Below are 8,286 nucleotides of genomic sequence, written 5' to 3'. Positions count from 1 at the left end.
GACTCGACGGCACTTAACAACAACAACAACAATGGCTAATGATTGCAAGCAATTCATCATGTGTTTGTTGGCCATCTGAACATCTTCTTTGGTGAATTTTCTGCTCATTTTTAAATTGGATTCTTTGTCTTTTTGATGCTGAGGTGTTGGAGCTTTCTATAAATTTTAGAGAAAAGTCCCTTGTCAAGTACATCATTGCAGATTTTTTTCCCCCCAATCTGTAGATTCTCTTTACTCTTTTGGAAAAGTCTTTTGATGTGCATAATAATTTAATTTCTAGAACCTCTCAGTCATCTAGTTTATCTTCTGCTGTTTGTGCATTTTTACTTATGTTTGGTAGTCTATTAGTGCCATATAGTAAGGCCCCTAATTTTGTCCCTATTTTTTCTTTGATGCGCATTATACTTTTAGGTTTTACAGTTAAGTCTTTGAGCTATCTGGAGTTAGTTTTTGTGTATGGTGTGAGATATAGATCTTGTTTCTTTTTTCTGCAAATGGAAATCTAGTTTCAGCAGCACCATTTGTTAAGATACTCTTTCTTCCTCGTTTAAAGGATTTCAGTCCTTTGTCAAAGATAAGCTGACCATAAGTGGATGGATATATTTCTGGGTTTTCAATTCCATTCTACTGGTTTATGTCTTTGTTGCACCAATGCCAGGCTGTTTTGACTTCTGTGGCTGTATAGTAGGTTTTGTGATCTGGGAGCATAAAACTTCCTATCTTGTTCTTCCTCTTCAATGTTGTTGTTATGTACCATCAAGTCGGACCCAACTCATAGCTACCCCTCCTTGGGTTTCCGAGGCAGTATCACTACCGAAGTAGATTGCCCAACCTTCCTTCTGAGGAGTGGCTGGTGGGTTGAACTGCCCGCCTTCTGGTTAGAAGTCAAGTGCCTTAGGCACTACGCTACCCTTTTCCATCCACATAATATCAGTGATTTGTGTTTCCATGTCCTTAAAGAATGCTGATGGGATCTGGATCAGAGTTGCATTGAATCTATAGATGGCTTTGTGTGGTATTGACATATTCACAATGTTCAGTCTTCCTATCCATGAACGTGGTATGTACTTCCATTTATATGGCACTTTTATAATTTCTTGAAGTAGTGTTTTGTAGTTTTCTTTGTATAAGTATTATGTGTCCCTGGTGAGATATATCCCAATATATTTAATATTTTTGGTAGCTATTGTAAGTAATATTGGTTTTCTTATTTCTTTTTTAATGATCTCTGATCTCTTTGCTGGTGTGGAGAAATCCAACTGATTTTTGTATGTTGATCATGTATCCTGCTACTCTGCTTAGTCTTTCAATTACTTCCAAAAGTTTTCTTGCTGAGTCTCTTGGATTTTCCACATATAGGGTCATATCATCTGCAAATAGGGATAGTTTTACTTCTTCTTTACAAATTTGGATGACTTTTATTTCTCTTTCTTGCTTTATTGCCCTGGCTATGACTTCTAATACAATGATGAGTTGAAGTGATGATACAGGCTATCTTTGTCTGGTTCCCATTCACAAGGGGAACACTTTCAGTCTCTCTCCATTGAGAATAATGTTGGCTGCTTGTTTTTGCATATATGTCCTTTATTATATTGAATAATTTCTTTTCTATTCCTGTTTTTTTTTTTGAGAGTTTTTATCAGGAATGCGTGTTAGATTTTATGGAATGCCTTTTCTGCATTGATTGATATGATCATGTGGTTCTTTTCCTTTATTTTACTTACGTGATGGATTATATTGATCGTTTTCCTAATGTTGAACCATCCTTGCATACCTGATATGAATCCCACTTTGTCATAATGTATTATTCTTTTGATATGTTGTTAGACTTTTGGCTAGGATTTTGTTGAAGGTTTTACATCTATATTTATGAAGGATATTGGTATGTAGTTTTCCTTTTTAGTGGTCTCTTTGCCTGGTTTTGGTCTCTGGGTTATGCTTGCTTCATAAATGAATTTGGGAATATTCCATCCTTTTCTGTGTTCTGGAATAGTTTGAATAAGATCAGTGTCAGCTCTTCTCTGAATGTTTGATAGAATTCTCCAGTGAAGCCATCAGGGGCATGACTTTTTTGTTGTTGGTGATGGTAGTTTTTTTTTTTTTTTTAAATCACTGGTTCAATTTCTTCTTTTGTTATGGGTCTGTTCAAAATTTCTACTTCAGTCTGTGTTAGCTTAGGTAAGTAGTGTGTTTCTAGAAATCTGTCCATCTCTTCTAGGTTTTCAAATGTGTTGGAGTACAATTCTTCATGGTACCCTGATATTATCCTCTTTATTTCAGTTGGTTCTGTTGTGACATCACCCATTTCATTTCTTATGTGTGTTATTTGCATCTTCTCCTTATTTTTCTTTGTTAAGTTTGCCCATGGTTTGTTGATTTTATCTATCTTTTCAAAGAGCCAATTTCTAGTCTTGTTGATTCTTTTTATTGTCTTTTTATTTTCTGTTTATTTTGCTCAAATCTTTATTTTTTTTACTTCTGGTGACTCTAGGCTTTTTCTCTGCTCTTTTTCTAATTGTTGGAGATGTTGGGTTAAAGTGTTGATTTTGGCTCTTTCCTATTTTTTGATGTGTGCATTTATTGTTATATATTGTCCTCTGACCACTGCTTTTGCTGTTTCCCAAAGATTTTGTTATGTAGTACTTTCATTCTCATTTGATACAGGCAATTTTTAAAATTTCCTTTTTTATTTCTTCTATTACCCAGTAGTTTTTAAGAAGGGCATTAAGTTTCCATGTGTTTATTCTTTTTTCATTGATCTTCCTATTGTTGATTTCCTATTGTTGCAGTATTTCAATGTTTTTAAATTTATTGAGCCTTGCTTTGTGGCCTAACATATGGCCTATCCTGGAGAAAGTTCCATGTGTGCTGAAAAAGAATGTGTATTGTGCTGTCTTTGGGTGAAGTGCTCTGTAGACTCCAGTAAGGTCAAGTTTGTTGATTGTATTGTTTAGTTCTTCTGTGTCTTTGTTGAGTTTCTTTCTAGTTGCTCTATCTTTCATTGAAAGGGGTGCATTAAAGTCTTCTGGCTTTTGTTTTAAAGTCTATTTTGTCAGAAATTAATATTACTTCTCCTGCTCTTTTATATTTGCCATTTGCTTGATACATCTTTTTCCAACCTTTGATTTTTAGTCTATTTTTGTCTTTGTGTCTAAGGTGAGTCTCTTGTAGACATCATATTGATGGGTCATGTTTTCTTATGAAGTCTGCAACTCTCTGCCTCTTGAGTAGTGCATTTATCCATTTACATTCACTATAATTATCAACAAGTGTGAATCTATTGTTTTCATTTTGTGTTGTGTTTTTTTTGGGGGGTGTTGTCGATTTCTTTGTTCCATATAATTTTCTGTGTTGAGCTCATTTGTTTATGAATTTTATCATCATATTTCCTTCATTGCTATTGTTTTAGTATTTGATAAATATTTGTGTTTGGTAAGTATTTTTATTTTGATGTGAAGGTTTGTTAATTTTCTTTGAGGTAACTTTGTGATTTATTATTTTCTTCGTAAATTTAGAACAGTCTGTTCTATCTCGCAATTGTCTTGGCTTTCTCACCATTTGAAACTTCTGTACTTATTCTATATATTCCCTCTTTTTGTTTGTCACTGTCCTCATTTACCAATTGATGTCTCTGGTTCTGTGTTTACAGTCTTGTAAGTTTATTTTACTTTGAATACTTCTATATCTGTGTTGGTTTCTGGGTTTTATTGTCATGTGTAGTAATCATCAATTGTTGTCTGCTGTTGTTGGTTCTGTGTCTGAAGAACTCGTTAAGTGTCTCTTAAAAGGTTGATCTGGTTTTAATAAGTTCCCTTAATTTGTGTTTATCTGGAAATGTCCTAATTATACCATCATATTTGAGGGACAGTTTTGCTGGGTATATAATTCAATTTTTTTCTTTCTGGGTTTTATTAATGTCACCTCATTGCTTTCTTGTCTGCATGGTTTCTGCTGAGAAATCAGATCTTAATCTTGTTAGTTGCCCTTTGTAGGTAACTTTTCATTTTTCCCATGCTGCTTTCAGGATTTTTTCTTTGTCTTTTGTTTTGGTGATTTTTGACAATGACATGTCTTGCTGATTTTCTTTTGAGGTCTGTCCTGTTTGGGGTCCATTGAACTTCTTGAAATGATATATTCTTATCTTTCATCATATTAGGGAAGTTCTCTTCCAATAAATTTTCAACAATGTTCTCTGTGGTTTTATATGTCTCTTCCTGTTCTGGGATTCCAATCACACATAAGTTATTCTTCTTGATGGTATCCCACATGAATCAGCCTTTCTCCATTTTATTTTGATCTTTTTTTCTGACTGATCCCTTAACAAAGTAGTATTGAGGTATGTGTCTTCAGTCTCACTGATTCTGTCTTCCATTGATTGGATTCTTCTTTGTTCTTTCAATGTGTTTTCTATTTCTGAAGTCTTAGTATTAGTCTTCTGGATTTCTGTTTCTTGTTTTTGTATGGTTTCTAATTGTTCATTAATTTTGTCAGCTTGTTTTTGTGTTGTTTTCCTAAATTATTCTAGACTTTTGTCTGTGTTTTCCTTGATTTTGTCCAACTTTTCTTTTATCTATTTCTTAGTCTTTCAAAGGGACCTAAATATAATTCTTTTGCATTCCTTATCAGGCATTTCCAATGCTGCTTCTTCCTCAGGGAGGTTTTCTGTGTCTGTATCCTGGCCCTTGTTTGTACCATTTTATCTTGCTTCTTTATATGAACTAGAATGATCAGCTTTTCCCAAGACATTGTGTATTTATATTTCAGGTATTTGCTAGTTTGGCAGCACTTAGGCAATCACCACCTAAGTCCTAGTAGATGTGGTAGAGGATGAGAGTGTGTGCACAGAAATTTGTTAGCTGTTTGTGAAGAGCAGTTGAGAACAAGCTGCACTGGTATTGGCTACTGTGTACTGTTGATCAGTTTGTACAGAAGAAAGTGATGGCCCCTACCCAGTGAGTGGGCCTTCAGGAGGTGCAGGTGTGGTTGGGTGGTGTGGTCACAGTTGCTTTCTTCTATTTTGATCCCTTTCTGAGTGGTTGGAAGAAACCACTCCAGTGTGATTGCCCATACAGTCCTTGGCAAGAGAAGCCTACTTGTAAGCAACCTAAGATTATCCATATTGGAAAACCACCTGCAAATATTAAAACTGGCCATATTGTCAGGACAGCCAACAATCCACAGCTCTGTTTATCTCATTATTCACAGCTTTCCTTTCTGGTCATCACCACCAGTGCAGTTGCTCCTGCAGTCCTCAGTAACTGAACTCAATTCTTAGGTTGCTGCCTGGATCTGAATGCAGCTTGTAAATATTCAAATTGTCCATGTTCTCAGGACAGCTGACAGCCCACAGCTCTGTTTGTCTCATTACACACTACTTTCAGTCAAGTTCTTCTGCTAGTTGGTATTTACTCCACTTCTTTTTCCTTCTCTTTGAAGCTCAGAGTTTTAGGATTATCTTCTATATCTGTTTCAATTGATTTCTCATTTCTTTTTGTATAGAGTCTTTGTAGCTTGTTTGTCTATTCCACCATCTTACTGGAAGTCTCTTTCTTAACAATTTTGAGTTTTACTCCACATTTTCTCCCACTCTATCCAGCATCTCCTATTTTGATATGTTTCTGAGTGGTTGACAGTGGTAGCTGGGCATCGTATAGGTTTCTGGTCTCAGATTCATGTAGGCTGAGGTTCCCCTGGTCCACTAGTCCCTCCCTTGGATGAATTGTTTCCATATACCTTTGGTTTCTTCACTGTTCTTTGCTCCAGATGTGGTGAGACCAATTTTCACATCTTAGATGGCTGCTTTTAAGACCCTAGTCTTAAAAGATTGCAAGCTTTTAAGACCCTAGTCACTACTCACCAAAGTAGGATATAGAATAGTATTTTTATGTTGTATGCCATGACAATTGAACTTGATGTCCTCTTTAACCATGGTCCCAAGCCTGCAGGCCCAGCAACTCACTCCCTCAAGGTGTTTGGCTATGGCTAAGAAGCTACCATAACTTTGACCCCTGTTAGCCCTGATATATACATGGACCTTCTTGTAGTATATACACAAATGTATATAGAAATATTGTCTGTCAAACTTATATATGGTCACAGAAATATATATGTTCCCTTTGGCCTACACATATCTGATCATTTTGCCTGCCTTCATATATATTCATCTGTAGATTAATGTTTGTTCTTACTGATAATGCAGTGTTATGTATGAGAAAGTATTTACCTTTATTGTCTGTACTTCTTGTGCACCTCACCATGACTTCCTTCTTCTTAATGTTATTGGTCAGGTCACTCACTTTTGGTATATTTCCTTTCTCTTCACCCAAATCAATAATTTGTCTCTTACCTATCTAGCAATTTTCCCATCTCTTCCCTCTCATACCTGGTAACCAACAAAGAAAGTTTCCTTCCATGTGATAACCTTTCCTTGACATTTTACAATAGTGAACTCATAATATTTGTCTTTCTGTGATTGACTTATTTTACTTAGCATAATATCCTACAAGTTCATCCACATTATGTGGTGTTTTGTAGATTTTACATTATTCTTTAGTGTTGCATAGTGTTACATTGTGTGTAGTTACTATAGTTTGGAATCCATTCATCTGTTGCTGGGCACTTATGTTGTTACCATCTCTTTACTATTGTGAATAATGCTGCAGTGAACATGGGTGTGCATATATCTATTCATATCCCAGCTTTCACTTCTTTAGGGTATATACCTAGTAGTGAGATTGCTGGATCAAATGGTATTTCTATTCCTAACTTTTAAAGGAAGTGCCATAACATTTTCCACAGTGGTTGTACCATTTTACAGTCCCACCCACAGTGTATGACAGTTCTAATCTCTCCAGACCCTCTCCAGCATTTGTTAATTTTTGTCTTTAACTCTGCTATTATTGCTGGGGTGAGATGATATTTCATTGTTTTCATTTTCATCTCTTTATTGCCCAATGATTATAACATTTCTTAATGTGCCTTTTGGCTACCTGTATATCTTCTTTGGTGAATTGTCTCCCCATTTTTAAATTGGATTGTTTGCATTTTTGATGCGAAGGTGTTGGAGTTTTCTATACATTTTAGATATATGTCCCTTGTAGGATATATCATTCCCAAATATTTTTTTTTCCCCAATCTGTAGTTTCTCTTTTGGAGAAGTCTTTTGATGTGACATATCTCACTGCTATTGAGTTAATTCTGACTCATAGCAAATCTTATTTTGTTTCCAAGGCTGTAAATATTTACAGATGCAGACTGCCCCATCTTTCTTCCATGGAGTGGCCGGTGGGATTGACGCACTGACCTTTTGGTTAACAGCCAAATACCTTAACCATTACACCACCACAGCTCCATTTTTGAGTAATTTTTAGAAGGTTCCAGTCATCTAGTTCATCTTCTGCTGTTTATGAATTCTTTGTTATTTTGATAATCTATTTATATCATATATTAGGGAATTCCTGAACACTTGATGAGGAGCCTGTACATATACCAAGAGGCCATCATTTACACAGAGCAAGGGGATACTGCATGCTTTAAAATTAGGAATGGTGTGCATCAAGATTGTATCCTTTCACAATACTTATTCAACCTATATGCTTAGCAAATAATCCAAGAGGCTGGATTATATGAAGAATGTGGTATCAGGATTGGAGGAAGATTCATCAACAAACTGTGGTATGCTGAAAGTGACACAACCTTGTTTGCTGAAAGTGAAAATGACTGGAAGCACTTGCTGATGAAGGCCAAAGATTATAGTCTTCAGGATGATTACACCACAACATAAAGAAAACAAAAATCCTCACAAATGCACCAACAAACATCACAATAATTGGAGCATAGATTGAAGTTGTCAGAGATGCATTTTACTTAAATCCATAATCAACACCCATGGAAGGAACAGTCAAGAAATCACATGCCATACACAAATATCCTGCAACCAAAGAGTAACTTGGAATCAGAGTACTGGCCTAGTGTTGTCTTTTTGGACACATTCACTTCTGGCCAGCCTCCAAAATCCTACACAGAACTTTGGAAATAGACATAAAATTTGGGGGGAGTTAATGCAAGACTATCTATAGTAGCTCATGCCTTTTTTTTTTTTTTTTTTTTTTAAATAAAGAAAAAAATCAGATGTCATATTGCACTGGACAAATCTGCTACAAAAGACCTATTTAAAGTGTTAAGTAGCAAAGATGCCACTTTGAAGACTAAGGTGTACCTAACCCAAACCACAGTATTTTCAATCACATCATGTACATGTGAAATCTGGACAATGGATAAGGAAGG

The 8,286-nt window shown here is 35.6% G+C and overlaps 1 non-coding gene across 1 annotated transcript; it reads left to right on the top strand.

Annotated features, from left to right (window-relative positions):
• Positions 1 to 7,821: 7,821 nt before the first annotated feature.
• LOC122150562 lies at positions 7,822 to 8,026 on the top strand. Its single transcript, XR_006163729.1, has one exon. It is a non-coding gene; the product is annotated as a small nucleolar RNA SNORA23 (small nucleolar RNA).
• The last annotated feature ends 260 nt before the right edge of the window (positions 8,027 to 8,286 follow it).

This window comes from Orycteropus afer, unplaced genomic scaffold, assembly GCF_000298275.1.
Source record: "Orycteropus afer afer isolate SDZICR_OR568_19922 unplaced genomic scaffold, OryAfe1.0 scaffold00172, whole genome shotgun sequence".
NCBI lineage: Eukaryota > Metazoa > Chordata > Mammalia > Tubulidentata > Orycteropodidae > Orycteropus > Orycteropus afer.
This window is presented reverse-complemented; position numbering and strand designations above follow the sequence as displayed.